The following is a 20269-nucleotide window of genomic DNA, read 5'->3' as shown; positions in this document are numbered from 1 at the left end:
CTCAAATTTTCTACAAATGTCAGAAATACTTTCCATGAAAAAAGCAAACCAAAACACAACAAACCAAAAGATAAACTTATTGTGTCCTTATTCTGCTTAGTGAAAGTTATGTCTTGAACTTCCGATTCTTCACACTTCACAGTATCACCAGAGTGGTTAAATGGTAATTAATGTGTTCTTTAGGTCATAGCTGAGATGCACAAATACACAAAAGGTTAACACCAACAGAATTATATAAAACTGTACTTCCCAATGTGTTTATACCTTTCCTAGGCTCCTGCTAGCCTCCAGTTTGATTACAGTTGCGTATATGATGAAGAGCTACGAGAGTAAAACTGTAGCTGAGTTGGAATTCTTAGAGAAACTCTGGGTAGATTTAACCCAATATAAATGCCTCATAATATGTAATAAAATCTGGTGTGTTTGAACATATTAATAATAAACTCATAAACTCCAATAATGTTTCAGTGTCACATTACAGAAAACAAATTAATAAGACACTTCCCCTGGCTGTCATTTAGACAAGAGTGAACCAGGATGTGAACTCTCTGCTTCACTCTCCCTTTGTCTCTCATCATCACAGCCTGTTCTATGAGTTTGAATCCATGCATTCCTGAGCATTGTCCTACGTTATCTGTGTCTGCGTCTTTGTGCATATGTCGCCAGCAAACAGCTTTGATCTCTCATCTTTCGAACACAACAGAAAATACCACATGGGAAAGAAATGAGGTCAAGTTTACAGACATCTTTAAAATAGTTTTACTTGGGTTTCAATCACTAGTTCCAACTGTACCACAGCTGGCCTAGACAACATACAGTACTATAAACACCATCATTTAGGAAACAATATTGGCATATTGCACTCAACATATAAGGTGGATAATCATTTTAATATTTCTTTCAACTTCTATGTGTTGTTCACAACAACTGATAATCATAACACACATACAGACCTACATTACTCATCGATAAGGGGTATGGGAGGGTATATAATTTGAGATTACACTTAAGCGTTAACTTAATTTGTAAAAGTTGATTATGGGAAATCCAGGGCAAGTAAGGTTCATTGTCACATGGTGCTCTTAAAGGCATATTAAACAAAAAGGTTGGCACAGAATAGGATAGAAGTTTTAAGTGACCTCAGTGAGTATTATGAACTTTAACAGTAATGTCCAGAAAAAATTGAGTCTCTAAGAATGTGAGAGAAATCTTTATCATAATATTTCACCAGTACAAAACCCAAACACAAAAGTAGGGAAAAAAACAACTAGATGAGTGAATTTAGATACCTCTGACTGCTATGGCTGCAGTATATTATAATCAGAGAAAACATTATAGAGAACCCCAAATATTAACTAAAGGCTCATAGGTTTTATTTACCATTAATATACCCTATCTGGACAGTTAAAATTAAAAAAAAGTAGAAAAAAGACAAAAGCTTGAATTCTGATGTTAAAAAAAAGACAAAAATAACAACAAATAAATGAAAACAAAAACCAGAACAAACTAGCCCTAAGCACAAAGAAAATTTGTAATTAATAGGCAGATTTTTTTCCTAATTTTGAATTTTCTTTTTACTGTTTATATAACAAATTATCTATGGCTTATTTAAGGTTGTTATAGTATTTGGTGCTTATTTTTTAATTATTATATTAACAAATGTTTCATTTTGGCATTTCATATTTCTTCTCTCACTCTTCTCGGTCTCCTACCCTTCCCCACTCCCATGTATGACATGTTCAGCTTGCATGTCGTATGTAGTGTACTATTCCCATTTTCTCCAAAGTTTTTGTCCTCTTCTGATCTCATTTTTGATTTCAGATGATTATCTGTATTCATACTCACATAGATACACATATTATGAAAATTAAAATTTAGCATTCACATATGAGAGAGAATGTAGGACGAATTGCTAAACGGTCTTATTAATAAAAAATCCAAAGCCAGATATTGAGGTCAAAAGCTGAGAGATCAGAAAAACAGAAAGAAGCCATCCATGTTCTTACCACTTGGAGATCCTCTGCCAAAAGAGCTACTTCCTGTATACCCACGCCTATACGCCTTTCTGTTTTACTACCTCATTTTCTCTCTCCATCAAGCTACATCACTTCGTCTTCCTGCCCAGCTCTGTCACATCCTTTCTGTCTGTACATACTTCCAGATCTTTGTGGTTAACTACTGTTGGAATTTAAGGCATGTGCCACCACGCCTGGTTCTGTTCCCAGCATGGCCTTGAACTCACTGAGATCCAGACAGATCCCTGCCTCCTGAGTGATAGGATTAAAGGTGTGTGCTACCATTGCCTGATTTCTGTTTACTATAGTGGATGGCTATTTCCTCTGATCGACAGATAAACTATATTGGCGTATACAAATAAAATATCACCACAAGGGAATGTGTATTTGTTTTTCTGAATCATGGTTAACTCAATTAACACAGTAACTTCCATATCCACCAATCAAAAAAAAAAAAAAAAACACATAATTTCATTATAGGTTAGATCTGAATAAAGTAACATGTCTATATATACCATATTTCACTATTCATTCATTAATGGACAATAAAAGGGATTGAATTTTCTTGCTATTGTAAACAAAGCAGAGAGAGGTAAAAATGGATTATGTGGGACCATGCAAATGCCATAGTCAGCAGAATAATGATCCAGATGCGGCAAGAAAGAAATCTGGTTCAACACGACTTAACCACTGTTGGTTCAAACTTTTAGAGTTTCACCTGGGCAATTTATTTGAGAAATATTTAAGACATTACAATTTGGGGAAAAAATTACCCCTATGTAATATAATCCTCTGTGCACAAGAAGGCATAATTGCATAGAAACGCATCTCAAAGTGCATGGTATTTCTTCCATAAAGATGGGTTCTAGTGATAGGCTATATATATTATCTTAAGTGCCTAGGCTAGGATCTGGTGCAGTCTCAGTCATGGTCATATAGATCATGTACAGATCATCTGGGTTATTATCCATCTTGAGTCCTAGTTGTGTATACTTGGGGGAGCCCCTGGCCATATGGATCATGAAAAGGTCATCTAGACTATTAGCCACCTCTGTTCCCACTTGTGGGAGCTTGGTAGGCCTGGTCCTACAGATACAGATCACAAGATATTAACCATCTCCATTTATATATATATATATATATAGATAGATAGATAGATAGATAGATAGATAGATAGATAGAGAGAGAGAGAGAGAGAGAGAGAGAGAGAAACTTTACAGTATACTAGTTTACAGTGTAACAGCAGTATGTACGTTTCTCTTTTCCCAACATACTTTTTAGCATTTGTTGTCATTATTTCCTTAATGACAACTATATTGAATGGGGTAAGGTAGATTCTCAAAATATTTTTAATTATAATTTCTCTAACTACGAAGGAGGTTGAATATATTTTTTAAAAACAGTACCTATTAGCTACTTGCCTTTCTTCATGTGTGACCCAGTTGTTCAGTTTATTAGCCCTCTTATTGACAGGTAGTTTTGTGTTTTTGCTAATATTTAATTTTTGTAGTTGTTTATAAGTTCCACATATTAACCCATATCGTACTGTACACCCAGATACTATTTTTTAATTCAGTACACTGTAACATATTTTGCTTCTTAATTATATGTAATCGCATTTGTCACTTTAAGAGATTATTTCTTCTATGTGAATTGAATCCTGAATAAATTAAAAAAAACATTGCTTATGCCTGCACTTTGGTATATATAGTTATTTATTTATTTAATTTTAACTATTATAGGTTCAATATCTCAGGATTTATATTAGGGTCCTTGGCCCTTATTAAGTCAATTGTGGATTTAGAAGAAAAATATATTTTCATTCTTCTACATTCATTACAGTATCTTTGGCTGACTAGGCTGTGTTTTACTCAGTTTATATATTTAATATCCTTGTGACAAATCTGGTGGGCATAACTTGATTAGTTTCCTTCTGAATCCTGTTTTGTTTCATTGGTCTACATCTCTGATATTTTCTGACAGGCCAATGCTATCGCTATCTCTATACTTCTGAAGTATAATTTGATGTCAGTTATTGTGATATTTCCAGCATCATTCTTTCTATTTAGAATACTTTTGGGATCTGTGGTCTTTTCTAGTTACAAGTGAATTTTAGTATCTCTTAGTTTAGGTATATGGAGAATAATATATCAGTTTTGATGGGGTTTGTGTTGAATCTAAAGATTAGTTTTGCTACTATTTCCATGTCACAATACTGATTACTCCCAACCAGTAACATGAATATTATTTCCATTTTTCATATATTTGTCAATTTCTTTCTTTAGTCTTTTGAACTTCTCATTGTAATTATCTTTTACTACATTGGTTAGGTGTATCTCTATGCACTTTATTTTTTAATTGTACTCTGAAAAATATTTAAAAAAATAATTTATATCTCAAGATTGTTTTGGTTTATAGAAAAGCAACTTTTTTATGTTGATTTTCCTTTTTGTTCTGTTATCTAACTTTACTGGATAGTATCCATCAGATCTGAGAGTTTTTTTTTTATACAATCTGTGTTATCTTTTAACTACAGTCATATCATATACCATAAAATAATTTGACTTTTGAATCAGACAGGGAAGTTAAACAATGATGGCAAATATCTTATTGACTTTAATGGAATAAAATAGACAATATGTGAGAAAATGGGTACTATAAAACAGTAAAGGGAAAATAGAAAATATGAAAAAATGAATGCCAGAAGGAAAATAAGAATGAGAAGTTCAACCGAACTAGGCCCTCTGAGCGTGGGTGAAAGTTGCGTGGATTGATGTACTTGTGGGTCCCCTGACAATGGGACCAGGACTTGCCCTTGGTCCACAAACTGGCTTTTTAGACTCCATTCTCTATGGCACAGTGCCTTACTCAGTCTTGATGCAGGAGGGAGGGGCTAGGTCTAGCCCCAACATGGTATAACAGCCTGTATTGACCACCCAAGGGAGGCCTTACCCTCTATGAGGAGTGGATGGAGGTGGGATGGGGATAGGTGGGGCAGTGGGAGAAGAGTAGGGAGGAGGATTAGGTTGGTACGTAAAAGGAAATAAAATTTTTTTAATTATATATATATATATATATATATGTATATATACTATATATGAGAAATTCCTTTGATGAACTCATCAATGGACTGTAAAAACACAAATTAGAGCCGGGCAGTGGTGGAGCACCCCATTAATCCCAGCACTTGGTAGGCAGAGCCTCTGTGAGTTCAAGGCCAGCCTGGTCTACTGAGCGAGATCCAGGACAGGCACCAAAACTACGCAGAGAAACTTTCTCAGACAAAAAAAAAAAACCTAGAAGGAGAGAGAGAGAGAAAGAGAGAGAGAAAGAGAGAGAGAGAGAGAGAGAGAGAATTTTTTAGCATGACTGTATGGGGGGAGGGTGACAGGGGGACAACTTGCAAGAGAAACAAGGTTTCTGTGTAACCCTGGCTGTCCTGAACTCAGAGATCCACCTGCCTCTGCCCACCGAGTGCTGGGATCAAAGGTGTGTTCCACCATGGCCCAGCGCTGAATTTCTTTATTTAAACTATAGGTTCTGTTAGGTTTGTATGAGAAAGGGATAAGTGGCTGGACAAAGTGAACACACACGTTCTGCACACAGTGAATGGCAAACGGCAGTGTGTCTGAACACCAGTGTGCGGATGTTCAGGAAAGCATAATTCTTTCAGTTTACTAGCCACACATGGTGTCACATGTCCTGGTCTCTGATGGAGCCTTAAACCTTGTGTACATAGGACATCACCCAAGGGACTTCGTAAGGCTGAAATAACTGTGCCAAGATTTTAACTACAGTTCACCCCAAGGGAGACTGCATTTTAGAGTAAAGATTAGCTAGTAAAATGGAAGCCAAGTGTCTTAGTTACTGTTTTATTCCTGTGAGACACCATGACCAAGGCAACTTATAAATGAAAGCATTTAACTGAGGGCTTGCTTACAGAGGGTTGGTCCATTATAATCATGGTGGGGAGGGTGGTGGCATGCAGGCTGGTGTGGTGCTGGACCAGTAACTGAGACCTCATATCTGATCCACAAATTGTAGGTCAAGAGAGAAGACTGGGCCTGGTATGGGCTTTTGAAACCTCACAGCTCACCCCTAATGACACACATCCTCCAAAAAAGCCACACCTCCCAATCCTAGACAAACAGTTCTACTAACAGGGGACCAAGCATTCACACATACGAACTTATGGGGGGGCCATTTTCATTCATACCACCACACCAAGTTTACACCTTAAGAACCTAGAAAAGAGCCAAGCATAGTGGCACACACCTCTAATCCCAAAACAAGGGAGGCAGAGGCAGGTGGATCTCTGTGAGTTCAAGGTCAGGCTGGACTCATTAGTTCCAGGCCAGGCAGGACAACACAGTCATTTTATTAAATTTGTATCACTTGACTATTAAAAAAAAAAAAAACAAGAACAAAATCCCACAAATTAGTGCTATTGAAGGCTTCTCAAACTATTTCAATGAGAATACAGGGGAAAAATTTAATAGATTGCCCTAATAGTAAGAAATATAGCACAGTTGCAAAGGAATGACATGAACGTAATAGGGACACAGGAAAGAAAACAAATGTTAAGGTAAAGGAAGAAGACATCTAGCAACAATGTCTGAATGTTTCTGAAAATCAATGAAAGCTGAAATGTATATTCACGAAATTCAATTAACTACAAGAAGTGTAAGAAAATCAGCACCATGCTTCTTAGTTTTATTTATTTTTTTTTTTTTTTTGGTTTTTCGAGACAGGGTTTCTCTGTGCAGCTTTGCGCCTTTCCTGGGACTCACTTGGTAGCCCAGGCTGGCCTCGAACTCACAGAGATCCGCCTGGCTCTGCCTCCCAAGTGCTGGGATTAAAGGCGTGCGCCACCACCGCCCGGCATTAGTTTTAAATGTCAGTCATTCAAACACAGTTTTAAAAAAGGCTTTTATAGAAGCCATGGGTAAGTAATATCATCTAAGTAAGAATAGAATTTGACATAAAATTCCACGTAAGCTATATGATTTTGTAGAATGAGATTTAGAATATGAGTACTATTTAAAAACAATTGGTCCACATGTCGGTTTTTGTGCCAGTACCAAGCTGTTTTTATTACTGTAGCTCTATAGTAGAGCTTGAAGTCAGGGATCGTGATGCCTCCAGAGGTTGTGTTATTGTACAGGATTCTTTTGGCTATCCTGGGTTTTTTGTTTTTCCATATGAAGTTGAGTATTACTCTTTACAGGTCTGTGAAGAATTGTGTTGGTATTTTGATGGGGATTGCATTGAATCTGTAGATTGCTTTTGGTAAGATTCCCATTTTTACTATGTTAGTCCTGCCTATCCATGAGCATGGGAGATCTTTCCATTTTTTGACATCTTCTTCAATTTCTTTTTTCAGGGACTTAAAGTTCTTGTCATATAGGTCCTTCACTTGCTTGGTTAGTGTTACCCCAAGGTATTTTATGTCATTTGTGGCTATTGTAAAGGGTGATGTATCTCTGATTTCCTTCTCAGCTTCTTTGTCTATTGTATATAGGAGGGCTACTGATTTTTTTGAGTTCATCTTGTATCCTGCTAAGTTGCTGAAGGTGTTTATAAGCTGTATCAGTTCCTTGGTGGAATCTTTGGGGTCACTCAAGTATACTATCATGTCATCTGCAAATAGGGAAAGCTGACTTCTTCCTTTCCAATTTTTATGCCCTTAATCTTCTTATGTTGTCTTATTGCTCTAGCTAGAACTACAAGTACTATATTGAATAAGTATGGGGAGAGTGGACAGCCTTGCCTCGTTCCTGATTTTAGTGGAATTGCTTTGAGTTTCTCTCCATTTATTTTGATGCTGGCTGTTGGCTTGCTGTGAATTGCCTTTATTATGCTTAGGTATGTTCCCTGTATTCCTGATTGCTCCAAGACCTTTATCATGAAGGGGTGTTGGATTTTGTCAAATGCCTTTTCTGCATCTAGTGAGATGATCATGTGTTTTTTTTTCTTTCAGTTTGTTTTTATGGTGTATTACATTGATGGAGTTTCATATGTTGAACCACCCTTGCATCCCTGGGATGAAACGTACTTGATCAGGGTGGATAATTGTTTTGATGTGTTCTTGGAGTCTGTTTGCCAGTATTTTATTGAGTATTTTTGCATCAATGTTCATGAGAGAGATCGGTCTGTAGTTCTCTTTCTTTGTTGTATCCTTGTTTCATTTCCAATTTGTATTCCCTTAATCTCCTTATGTTGTCTTATTGCTCTGGCTAGAACTTCAAGTACTATATTGAATAAGTATGGGGAGAGCGGACAGCCTTGCCATGGCCATACAGTTTATAAGTAATATAAACATCTGAGTGATTATTTTATACGTGGGTGTGGGACTGCGGGGCTTGGTGGGACCTGGAGAGAAGCTCTCCAGCTACAATTCATCTTTTGCAAATATGCCTGTCCTAGCTGAACCTCTAATGCTGTCATAAGACCATATCAAGAAACAACTCAGGGACAAAAGGATGTATTTGGTTCATGGGACCTTGTCACAGTAATCATAGAGAGAAGTTAGGGCAGTAGGAGCAGCACCAGAAACAATAGATGAATGCCGCTTATAGGCTTGCTTGCCAATGCTCGTTCAAGTCTACTTTGCTATACAAATCAGGATCATCTGTCTAGAGATGGTACCAACTACAATAGATTGTTCCCTTCACGGAATCAAGAAAATGCTCCACCCACTTGCCTGATGGCCAAGCCAATGGAGGCAATTCTCTGAATGAGTTCCCCGCCCCCCCCCCCCCAGGTGACTCCGGTTTGTAACAAATTGTTAAAGTCAAACCAGCACCATGCCCTATTGGAAAATTTTAATTATTTTCTTCAGGGAAAAGAAAGTATGCATTTTAGAGATTTACATCTCTGAAGGAAATAGAGGGAGAGGGAATCAGTGATAGAAAAGAGAGGCAGGGAGAAGAGGAAGGAGGTAGGAACAGAGGGAGAGAGATTGACAAAGAGAGCTATAAAACTGTACATTAAGATAAGACAATATTTACTTTACCTATTAATTAAGTCGAAACACTGTTTACTTCATTGACAACATTTCAATATAAGATAGGGCAGATTTTAAGCTATGTGAGCAAATGACAGTGATTCTGTGAAAAGGTTGCCTGGAAGATATTTATCCTAAGTCTGTTTGCAGGAAGACATAAATTAGCTAAAATTATATGTTTCAAACTCTAAGGTGACTACTAGAAGAACTCTAACTTATTTGTTAATAGACGAAATGAAGCCGTAAAGTATCCCATTAAATTCAGAAAAAGTAGATAAAAAATCTGGGAATAAAATAGAAACTAATAAGTAGAGTTAATTAAAAATGATTACAAATACAAAGATTATAAGTACACAGAGCTTTGTAATCTCTTATATGCCAATGGTGAAAATATACCAAATAAAAGAGAACTCTTGATCAATGACATGCTGTGCACAAACAAGCAAACAAACACAGAAAATTACATTGAGTGAAAATACTTAGGGCTCAAAAATGAACTGTCAAAAAAGATACTTCACATTAACTCTAACAAAAATATATCTAGTGTAGGCTCATTAACTTCAGAGAAACTAGTTTTAAGAACAGTTAAGTAACTTCTTGTCAAAATAAGCAATAAGAGACACTATCATATTAAGATTATTGAGAAAATTGCTTCTAAAAGATATAATGACCTTAGTTTTCTTAAAGACAGCTCTTCTTAATAAAAAAAATAGAATAACAACTTGAAATACCTATTTTATTATATCAAACTTAATGAACTCTTTCCCATTAACATTAAAATTAAGATATAATATGTGAAGAAAGCAGTTATTTGCATGGAACTTTTTGTTTATTTGGTTTTTATTTGTTTGTTTGCTTGCTTGTTTTCCAGGGCTGAAGATTAACCATGACCACGAAAATGCAAATCAATCTACCACTAAGCTTCCATCACAGCCCAGCATGGAAGAGAAAAGATGGATTTAGTAGTACAATTTCAAACCTCTAGTCTTCTCTTCTAGTCCATCCTGCTCAAGTCTCTGAGGTTTACAGTTATATACCCATGCAATAGCAATGCTCTGGCTAAGGCAAGGTTACCAGGCTTGAATTCCCTTAGGGTCAAAAGGAGGGGCAATAAGATCCACACAAAGTGCAGTAATTGTCAGCTATCAAAGCAACCCACATGGGCAGTGACTAATGGGGAAAGAAATCAACTAAATCCTAATTGGTTAGAAGGGAAATTATGTGCTCAAACTATATTCTTAGAAGTGGTTAGGTAAAGTGTTAGGAGTCTATCAGTGGCAAGTAAAAATAAAACTGCCTTATTTTCCTTTGGCCACTTATGTGTCCCAGCTATCTCAGCTGCCACCATTTTCTGGTATGGCGGGGTAGTACACTCGGTAGCTAGGCAAACTAAGTCACAGCTTGACATACCAGGTAAGTAAAAACCCTTTAGATCTGAGTTAATTGATCTAGAGTAGAGATAGCATTTGGAAGAAAGTTAAACTTAATTAGCACAGCCACCAGGTCTGGGCAGTAGTCTTAGTGGATGATTTTCTAAACTTCAGTCTATTCTTAGAAAGTCTGGAAAGTATCTCAGATAAGATACTTAGTCTAGAGAAGGTCCTGGCCCGATGTTGCTAATGAAGATAATTACAGAAAGGTCTGAAATTAGGGGTCTGGCTGTGTAATGCTGTTAGCACAGTTGGGAGAACGTGGTCAAATATTTCAATAGTAATGGGGAAATTGTGCCCAATGAATGATCAAACACACTGTTCTTAGGGGAAAAAAATTGAATGGAAGAGCTATGACAGCATGCAAGAAATTCATTGCAGGAGATAGCTAATATTCAAAAGCGAGTAATGCCAAGTCTTCCTTGAGTCCTCTGGAAATGCCCTTGGCTTCTTCCAGGAATAACTTTATCATAGTCAGCTGAATTCCTATTTCATATTTTACCATCCTGCAGCAGTTATTTTTTATTCTCCATTATTAACAGGTGGCATTAATTCATAATATACTTTTCTTAGAACCTTTACATTGGCAATTATAAGAAAATATAGATTTTAGTTTCCAGATCCTGAAAAATAGGTAATTTTATGTGATATTTTTGTTTTTGTTAGGTAAAACTTCCTTAATAGATTTACAAACCAAATAATTAGAAGTTATTTGTTTGAGCATCATACATGCACTGTTATCCTTTTCACAACACCACATTGCCATTTTTAAGAAAGTTCTTTATTCATTTTACATACCAAGAACAGATCCCTTTCTCATCCCTCTTCCTTCTCCCCTTTAGCCTTTCCCCATGACCCCCCCATTCTCTCCTCCAAAGTGGTAGGGGCTCCTGTGGAGGGTCAACAAAGCCTGGTACATTTAGTTGAGGCAGGACCAAGCCTCTCCACCCTACATCAAGGTAAACAAGGTGTCCAATCATAAGTAATGGGCTCCAGAAAGCCAGTTCATGCACCAGGGATAAATCTCCTGATCTCACTGCCAGGGGCCCCTCAAACAGACCCAGCTACACAACTGTCCCATATGCAGAAGGCCTAGTCTGGTCCCAAGCAAGTTCCACAGCTGTTGGTCTAATGCTCATCAGTTCCCATGAGCTTGGTTCAGTTGTCTCTGTAGATTTCCCATCATGATCTTGACCACCACCCACCCCACCATTGCTCATTTAATTCCTCTTCCCTCTCTTCAACTGGACTCCTGGAAAATATCCTGAGTGAGGCAACCCAGAATCGGAAAGATAAATATGGTATGTATCACTCATAAGTGGATACTAAATGTAAAGCAAAGGATAATCAGATTATATAATAATACATTATATTATTATAATAATATATAATATCAGTTACTTCATCCAGTAACTGATGGAAGCAGATGCAAAGATCCACAGTCAAGCACTCTAATTCTTATGGCATCCCTTTATACATTATCAATGGGCAATTATTATCTGCTCAGTTTGGGAGTAGGCAGAATCCTATTATCAAATGTACTTATTTTATGATTTTTCTTTGTGGAGGTGCCCCATCCCATATCTACCCCATACTGCTCTAACTAAAGACTTTTCCCAATTTGAATCACATACACTACAACAGCTTTTTGAAAAATCAGCAAAGCTTGCTTTGTTCCTCCCTATACCTACCTCTACTTTGACTGTTATGTTATTGTCTTTGTTTTGGCCTTTCTCTCATACTCACTTTTTGCTCAAGAACTTGATTACAACTAATTTTGCAGTAAGTGTCTTTAGTTCTTTGGTTACGACTTCTTTCAATCTTTCAGAAACAGTCATTTGACTACATCCTGAGAATTTCACATACACTATGGTTTCACCTCTTCCCTTTTCTATAGAATTATTTTTCTAGAATGTATATTTCAGGAGGTCATAGATGTTTTCTGTTTTACTATTATTATTTTCTTTTTGTGCACACAGTGTCTCCTAAACAGTGCATGTTGTAGACACTAACTACCAGTTATTTAAACAAACCCCCAATGCAAACTCCTTAGGGATTGCAAGCCCTATTATCCATAGGAATAGGGTGGGACATTTGTCTGAAGTGCTTATTTCAACTCCTCTACTGAAGGACTACTGTTCTGTGGTCTGGGCTTGGGCCAGAATTTATTTTTAATAAGCAGATGCTGTTCTTGCCTGAGAAACTAGATCACTGCTGTATTTTTAACTGGCACTAAATTTGGGATAAATAAAAATTTAACACTTTAAAGTAAATGTTTGTAAATTCACATGTTTTTCTTTTATAAATATTTATATTTTTATTTCTGAAAAATGTCTGTCCTTTTCTCATATTAAAAGAACATGATTTCTCAGAATACATAAAATTTCTAAGGATTTTGTCATTTTCCCTTCATTTTGACTCTCCATCACTGAAATTATTATTTATTATCTTAGTGACATAGAATCTTACAGAAAGATAATTTAAAAAGTGTTACTACTATGAATGCTGTACTTTATCTCCAATAATTTGAAAATTAATTACATGCTACTTGACCAGAGACTTAGCAAATAAGATTAAAAGTGAAAATAATAAAAACTGCCCTTACTTGTCAGTTAGTTCTCAGAACTTTATTTCTGCCTTAAAAGATTTGTGTTGTATTTTATTAAGTTACATATTTGACTGTGATATATTATATAACTTCTCTTTTTAATTTACTTACATTGTTTTACTTAATGTTCCTTGAGTACATATAGTCAGAGAATGCTATTTTAAGAAATTTACAGTTTACATGCTGGTAATTGTTGTGGTTCAGAGGAGTTGTAGGTGGACAATATTATTTAATTCCTTCTGTCCATTGGCAGAATGCATAATATTTTCTGAAGCAATAGAATTTAGATTGTTGGAAAGAGACTTTCAAGTTAGATCCATCTCAAATTATAGGAGACTTCTGCTGTAGGTGTGTGGTTTCTTCATCAATAAGGGCCCTTCCTCAAATCTGGTTCATCTACAAATCTTCCAGGAAGAATTATTAGGCCAAGTAGCTGAATTCTCTTTAAGAGGTGGTGTGTGTGTGTGTGTGTGTGTGTGTGTGTGTGTGTGTGTGTGTGTGTGTGTGTGTGTGTTGGACATATTTTAGGTAAATAGAAAACCATTTGATTTTTTGAGGTTTCATCAAAAATATCAGTGTCATTTGTCTCCCCTTCCTCCTTCTGTATTGACTTCCCTCACCTCCCCAGTATATTATATATTAAAATTTCATAAGTGAAAGTAAAATATATTATATTGCTTTTTTTTTGGTCAATTTGATATGAGCTCAAGTCACCTAGAAGAGTGAATCTCAACTGAGAAAATACCCACATTAGAGTGACAAATCGTGATTGACAGTTGATGTGGAAAGACCCAAACCACGAGGTTTAGTGCCATTCCTGGGTAGATGGCCCTGGGAAGTACAAGAAAGCAAACTACGAAAGTCACCTGGAATAAGAAAGTAAGCAGGATTCCTCCTTGGCTGCTGCTTCAGACTTCCTCCAGACTTCTGCCTTGGTTTGCCAAACAAATTCTTCTCACTCCAACTTGCTTTTGTTCAGAGTTTATCACAGCAAAAGAAAGACAACCTGAAATACATATGGAAATAACAATGATAAAGACAAGAGTGTTTAAGTAGCTTTTCATATTAGGGACCTGTAAATATAAAGAAGTTCCAGCTTGTGTGAGTATGCTGTGTCCATGATACTTCATACCTGCAAAAAATGTTGAATTAATTCAACTGGCATTTTGAAATATAGAAAGATTGACTCAGGAACAATAAATTCTGAGACCAGATACCAGATGTGAACTCAGACAACTGTATTCCAATATGATTCTTTACATTAAGGAAGTTTTTAATGCGTGAGGTCTGTTGGGAAAGATAATTATTCTTCAAATTTTTGAGTTTATTTTTAAATTTTTATTATCTTATAATATTTATGCATACTTAAAAGTCTGATATGATTTTGTTTCATGTGAACTAATGAGTAACTTGGCATATTTACTAAATGTATCTCTCTGAATATTTCACTTGGGATACCTTGATCAGTCACTTGAAAGGAGGTATCTTGTGCATTCAAAGCAAGTACATTCATATTCCTCTCTTCTGTTTTGGAATAAATAATATATAATTGTAATTTATCTTTGCTGTATTGTGCCACAGAGTATCAGAATTTATCTCTCCTGTAAAACAGTAACATTGTAACCATTGATTAACATAGCCTCTCTTTCTTTTTAAATGCTAATAAAAAATATAATAGTTAAATCTGGTAGACTTGAACATGAAACACTGTATAAAAGAGAATTTTTTTTCTGCTGTTGTGGGGAAATTGAGAATAAACAAGGCATTGTAAATCAAAGCATTGGTATTTTCAGGTTATTCACTTCAGTTTGAACTGAATCTGTGGCATATTGTTCTGAGGGCTAGAAACAGAAAAAATATTTTAGTGAAATACTGACTGAATTTCATATGGCAGTGTATGTAGATAACCTGCCCACAGTGGTCCAGTTTATAGGAAGAAAGAAATTGGAGACAAGGATACTGAGAAGTATGTGGTGAAAACTTCTCATTTCACAAGCTTCCTGCAGAGTAGTTAAAACCGAGGATAAATTTAGTCAAGACAGTGTGAGATAGTAGGAAATATACTTTTGCCAAGCTGAGCTTGGAATCAACACAGTTTAAGATTTAGCACTAGCTCACAGTTCTTAGTTCCAGAATTCACATATGCTCTCAGGCAGTTCGTGAGGAAATTGGCTAAGCCTCACTACAGATCTTTTCAGAAGGTTTCAAAGTCACACGGTGGTCACATCATAAAGGAGAGAACAACCAGATGGAGAAAAATATGAACTCTTTCCAAGACACTGAGAATCCAAACGGTAAGGTAGAATGTGTCAGAAAAACATTGTGTATGACTAAGTTGAGAGTGACTAGGACTGAATGCAACCAGCCATCTATCTACCAAAGACCAGCAGGATGAGCGGGGGCAGGCAGAAAGGCATCCTTGCTGTAGAGGCTTTGAATAAGACTAACATCAGATATCACACTCTACCTGAGCTTAGCCAGAGCCAGAGAAGCAATCTACTGTGGATCAAGTACCAAATGCATTTTTGTTTTCAGTTCATATAGCTTTGATTCTCCACACCGCATTCAACATGTCAGTAGCCATGAGAAAAAGAAAATGTTAGAAGGCTGAGTCATTAAAATAAGGGGCTGAATTATATAGAAAACTTAGGTTGAGAAACTGAAATATTATTATTACTGGATTTATTTAATTTTAGTTTTATTATGATGCTATTCATTATAATGATCACTCCATTAATAATGACAAAATTAATTATATGTGGGGTAAAACTTCCTTAGTATCATTAATTTACTATGAGTTTATTTAGAAAACTACCTATCATTAACTTACACGTCTGTATTCTTCTTATGAACATTTGATTAATGTTTTAGTTAGGATCTCTGCTGCTGTGATGAAACACCATGACAAAAGCAGCTTGGGCAGGACAGGGTTCATTTGGCTAACACTTATACATCACAGTTCATCACTGAAGGAAGTCAGATATAGCAAGAACTGGAGGCAGGAGCTGATGCAGAGGCCTTGGAGGGGTGCTGCTTACTGATTTTCTCCCCCATGGATTGTTCAGCCTGTTTTCTTACAGAACTCAAGACAATGGGCTAGGCCATTCCCCATCAATCACTAATTAAGAAAATGTCCTACAGCAGTGTTCTCAAATGTCCTAATGATGCAGCCCCTTAATACTATTCCTCATGTTGTGGTGATTCCCCACAACCATAAAATCATTTTTGTTGCTACTTCATAACTGTAATTTTGCTACTGTTGTCAATTATGCTGTAAATATCTGTATAGTGTAAATTTCTGATGGTCTTATGTGACTTCCTATGAAAGGGTCTTGTTCAACCTCCAAAGGAGTCATGATTCACTGATTGAGAATCACTGCTTTACATGCCTACCTACTGCCTGATCTTAATGGATGCATTCCCTTAATTGAGGCTCCCTCCTCTCAGATGATTTTGGCTTGTATCAAGTTGACATAAAACTACTCAGCACAATGAATATGTGTAATTTGGAAGACTAAAAAATGTATATGTAGTTTGAATGCATTCCTTATATAAAAATAGTTTAGTGTATATATATATATATATATATATATATATATATATATATATATATATTAAAGTGGTCAAAAAAGCAATTGAGCAAGTCAAAAATGGTCCTGGGGCATGAATAGAACATTCTCAAAGGGAGAGAAAAATGGGGGCAATACCTCAAAAATGTTCACCTTTCTTAATAATTATGGAAAGGTAAACCAAAATACTTTAGAGATTCCATTTTAGGCCAGTCAGAATGTCAATGATCAACAAAATACCTGGCGACAAATACTGGATGGAATGTATGGAAATGGAACTCTCATTCACTTTAATAAGAATGTAAAGTGACCTAGCCATAGAAATTAGTGTAGTGTGTTATCAAAAGGCTAAAAATCAATGTGTCATAAGGCCTATCTACATATCTCCTTCGCATTTACCCAAAGGCTTCCACACCCTACAGTAGAGATACTTGCTCATTCATGTTCATTGCTGTCTATTCACAATAGTTAGGAAAAGAAAACAACTTAAATATCCTCAAAGGATTGATAGATAAGGAAAATGCCATATATAGACATATTGGAATACTATTTACCTATAAAGAAAAATGAAATCATGAACTTTGCAGGTAAATGAATGCAACTGGGAAAAAAACTCATATTGAATGAGGTAACACTGACCCAGAAAGACAAACTTTTCATGAAAATAAGAGGTGGTGGTTGTGGCTTGCTAGGCTTCTCTGATCTTTCAGCTTTCACCCTGCTATCTGGCTCCAGGTTTTTATTATAAGACCATTTAAGGCACGAAGCCATGACCCTGAGATTGTGTCTCATGCTCTGCTGACTGAGCTAGCCTGCCTTCTACCTCATCTGACCCTTCTAGCTTCAAATTTTCAGATGTGACTAGATATATTCTGAAATAACTTTAGAATCCAGAAACATAAAAATATACCATTATGGAAGTGGAAATTAGGGTACCAATAAGAAAGGAATAGTAGCGTGTAAGTAATATGAAGGACAAATGGGGAAAACAGGAGATAAAATATAGGTAGTGGAGAAGGAAATAGATACAGAAGGAGATATGAATTAAAAAAAGGAAAGGATATCTGAGAAAGTCATTAAATGATTAACTATGTACCTACAAGTACCTATGAGGCACATAACTTGATGTATAAACATACATATATAGTTTAAATAGAATTTCATCATTTGGGATGACAGTGCTCCCTCCAAGAGTTAAAAGCCATCAATCAAAAATTCCACCACTAAGCATGACATGAGAAGCTCTCATTTAAGTTGTTGGTAAGGTTTATCCAAGTGATTCCCGAATCATTATTGACTATTGCTATTTCCCTTGGTTGCTCCCAGTCAATTCCCAAATCATTACTGACTATTGTTATTTCCCTTGTTTGCTCCCAGTCATCTGAGGTAAATCCCTGTTGTTAAAGCTACTATTCACTTTAGACAGAGGGCCCAGATGCTCCTAAAATGCAACTGACCTGAAAGCCTCCTCCATGTGGACTGCTTTTCTAGTCCTAGGAGTCATCATCCACAAGAGGGAAACAGCCAGGAGTTCTTCTCAGCTATGATGCCTGTGAACCATACTAACAGCCACACGTGGCACATGCAGAGATCCACAACCATGCACCAGACCAAGCTCTGAGAGTCCAGTCGAAGAGAGGAAAGAGGGATTACATGACCAAGAGGCATTAAGATCATGATAGGGAAATCTACAGAGACATTTGAACCAAACTCAAAGGAACTCACGAAGTTTAGTTAGACAGCTGTGAAACCTACATCAGACTGGACTAGACCCTCTACATACAGGAGACAGTTATGTAGCTGGGTCGGTTTGAGGGCATTGTGATCAGGATCTATCCCTGGTACATGAGCCAGCTTTCAGGATCCCATTACCTATGATCAGACACCTTGCTCATCTTGAAAAATCGGGGAGGGGCTTGATCCTGCCTCAATTGGATGTACCAAGTTTAGCTGTCCTCCCATGGAAGAACTTAGCCTGTTGGAGGATGGGATGAGGGGTGGGGAGGGAGAGGTGGATGGGAGCGGGAGGAGGGATAAGAGGGGGATCTGTGGTTGCTATGTAAACTGAATTAAAATTAATAATAATAAAACAGTTTAAGAAAAAAGGAAAAAATGAAAAGAGAATAAAAGTAAAAAAGTCCCATTTCTTGCAATGAAAGTTTGGGAAAATTCCATTGTCTTCTTTTTCTGGGACAGGCTTTTTTTTTAATCAAACATAATTCCAGCTGCAGAATTCCAGCTGTTTCTTATTTTTTCATCACTTTGACTAGTTCCTCCCATATCCTTTTCATCTGCATCTTAAGAAATATACAGCAATTGGTAGCTTTGTTCCATCCTTTTCATATGTAAGATTTTGGTTCTTATGTTTCTTCTTGGACTTTCTCTTTCATTTGGCTATTTTGGATTGATTACAACATGCCAGCATAGAAGTTTCTTGGATCATTCTGCTTTGGGTTCTCTTAGATTCTATGAGTGTGATGTGGTTGTTGTCATAATTTAAAGCTAGTCTATGTCACAAAAGCATCTATCATATTCTCCTTCAGATATTTTCATTATGTGTATGTTATATTCTTTTGTATTTTATCTCACAGATGCATAGTCTCTTCCAATTTCTGTGTCTTTTATATATTCCTTTTAGTTTTGAGGGTACTTGTTACTATTTTTCAAGCTCACCATTACATTCCTACACCATGTATAATATACTAATACATCTGTCAAAGTAATTGTTAATTAATTTTATATTTTTTGAAAGATTCATATATTTATCTTTTTATTTCTATAATATATTGTTGTTTGCTGTGTATTTTTGAGATAAGATATTGTAATAAATTTCACATTGTCAATGGCAGATATGTGCCACCATTCTTGATTCCTTCCTTTTATTTATTTTATTTACCATCTCTCTGCCTATAATATGCCTTTCTTCTTGCTTAATATATGAATGTAATGTTTTCTACTAGAACTATTAACACATTAATCATGCTCCCTTTAAATACTTTCTAATAATTCTAATACCCTAGGTATATCTGAGTTTCCTTCTGATGCTTGATATATTTCTTGGAATTGATCTTTATTTTTTATTTTCCCTTTTATTATAAACAACATTGCAAATAAATAAAAGCATCACACACCTATTTTAATCGGACTCAATCTATACATTTCAATTAATTTATATGCAGTTAGAATTGACATTCAAAATGGAAGCTTATGAAGCATCTGGTTAAATTTTTGTACTTCTCTTATCAAATATATTTTATGCTCTTATTATCATGGATATTTTCCTTGCCCCCTAATATTTTAATAGAATTTGAAAATCTTTTATTTGTAAATTGGCATGATATATCAAGCAATAAATATGAATATTATTTGGTCTTTGGTTGTTTTGTTAATTGCTGATGTTTGTTTTAATTATTGGGCAAGGTCTTACCATGTAACCCAGGCTGTGTACAGACTGATAAGCAGCTTACCTTAGGCTACTGAGAGTCAGGATTACAGCTCTGCACCACCATTCTTCTCTGTAATTTGATTCTTGGTGAGAGGTTCAGGTAAATCTGCCTAAGAACAGTACTGTGGTTACAGGTAGTTGAAGCTGTATAAGTATGGTAAACTACTCATTCAAAACACATTTCAGGAACACACAA

Source organism: Peromyscus californicus, unplaced genomic scaffold, assembly GCF_007827085.1.
Source record: "Peromyscus californicus insignis strain IS unplaced genomic scaffold, ASM782708v3 Scaffold_12__1_contigs__length_115047231, whole genome shotgun sequence".
Taxonomy (NCBI): Eukaryota; Metazoa; Chordata; class Mammalia; order Rodentia; family Cricetidae; genus Peromyscus; species Peromyscus californicus.
The sequence above is the reverse complement of the archived record's forward strand: the minus strand, read 5'-3'. Positions refer to the sequence as shown.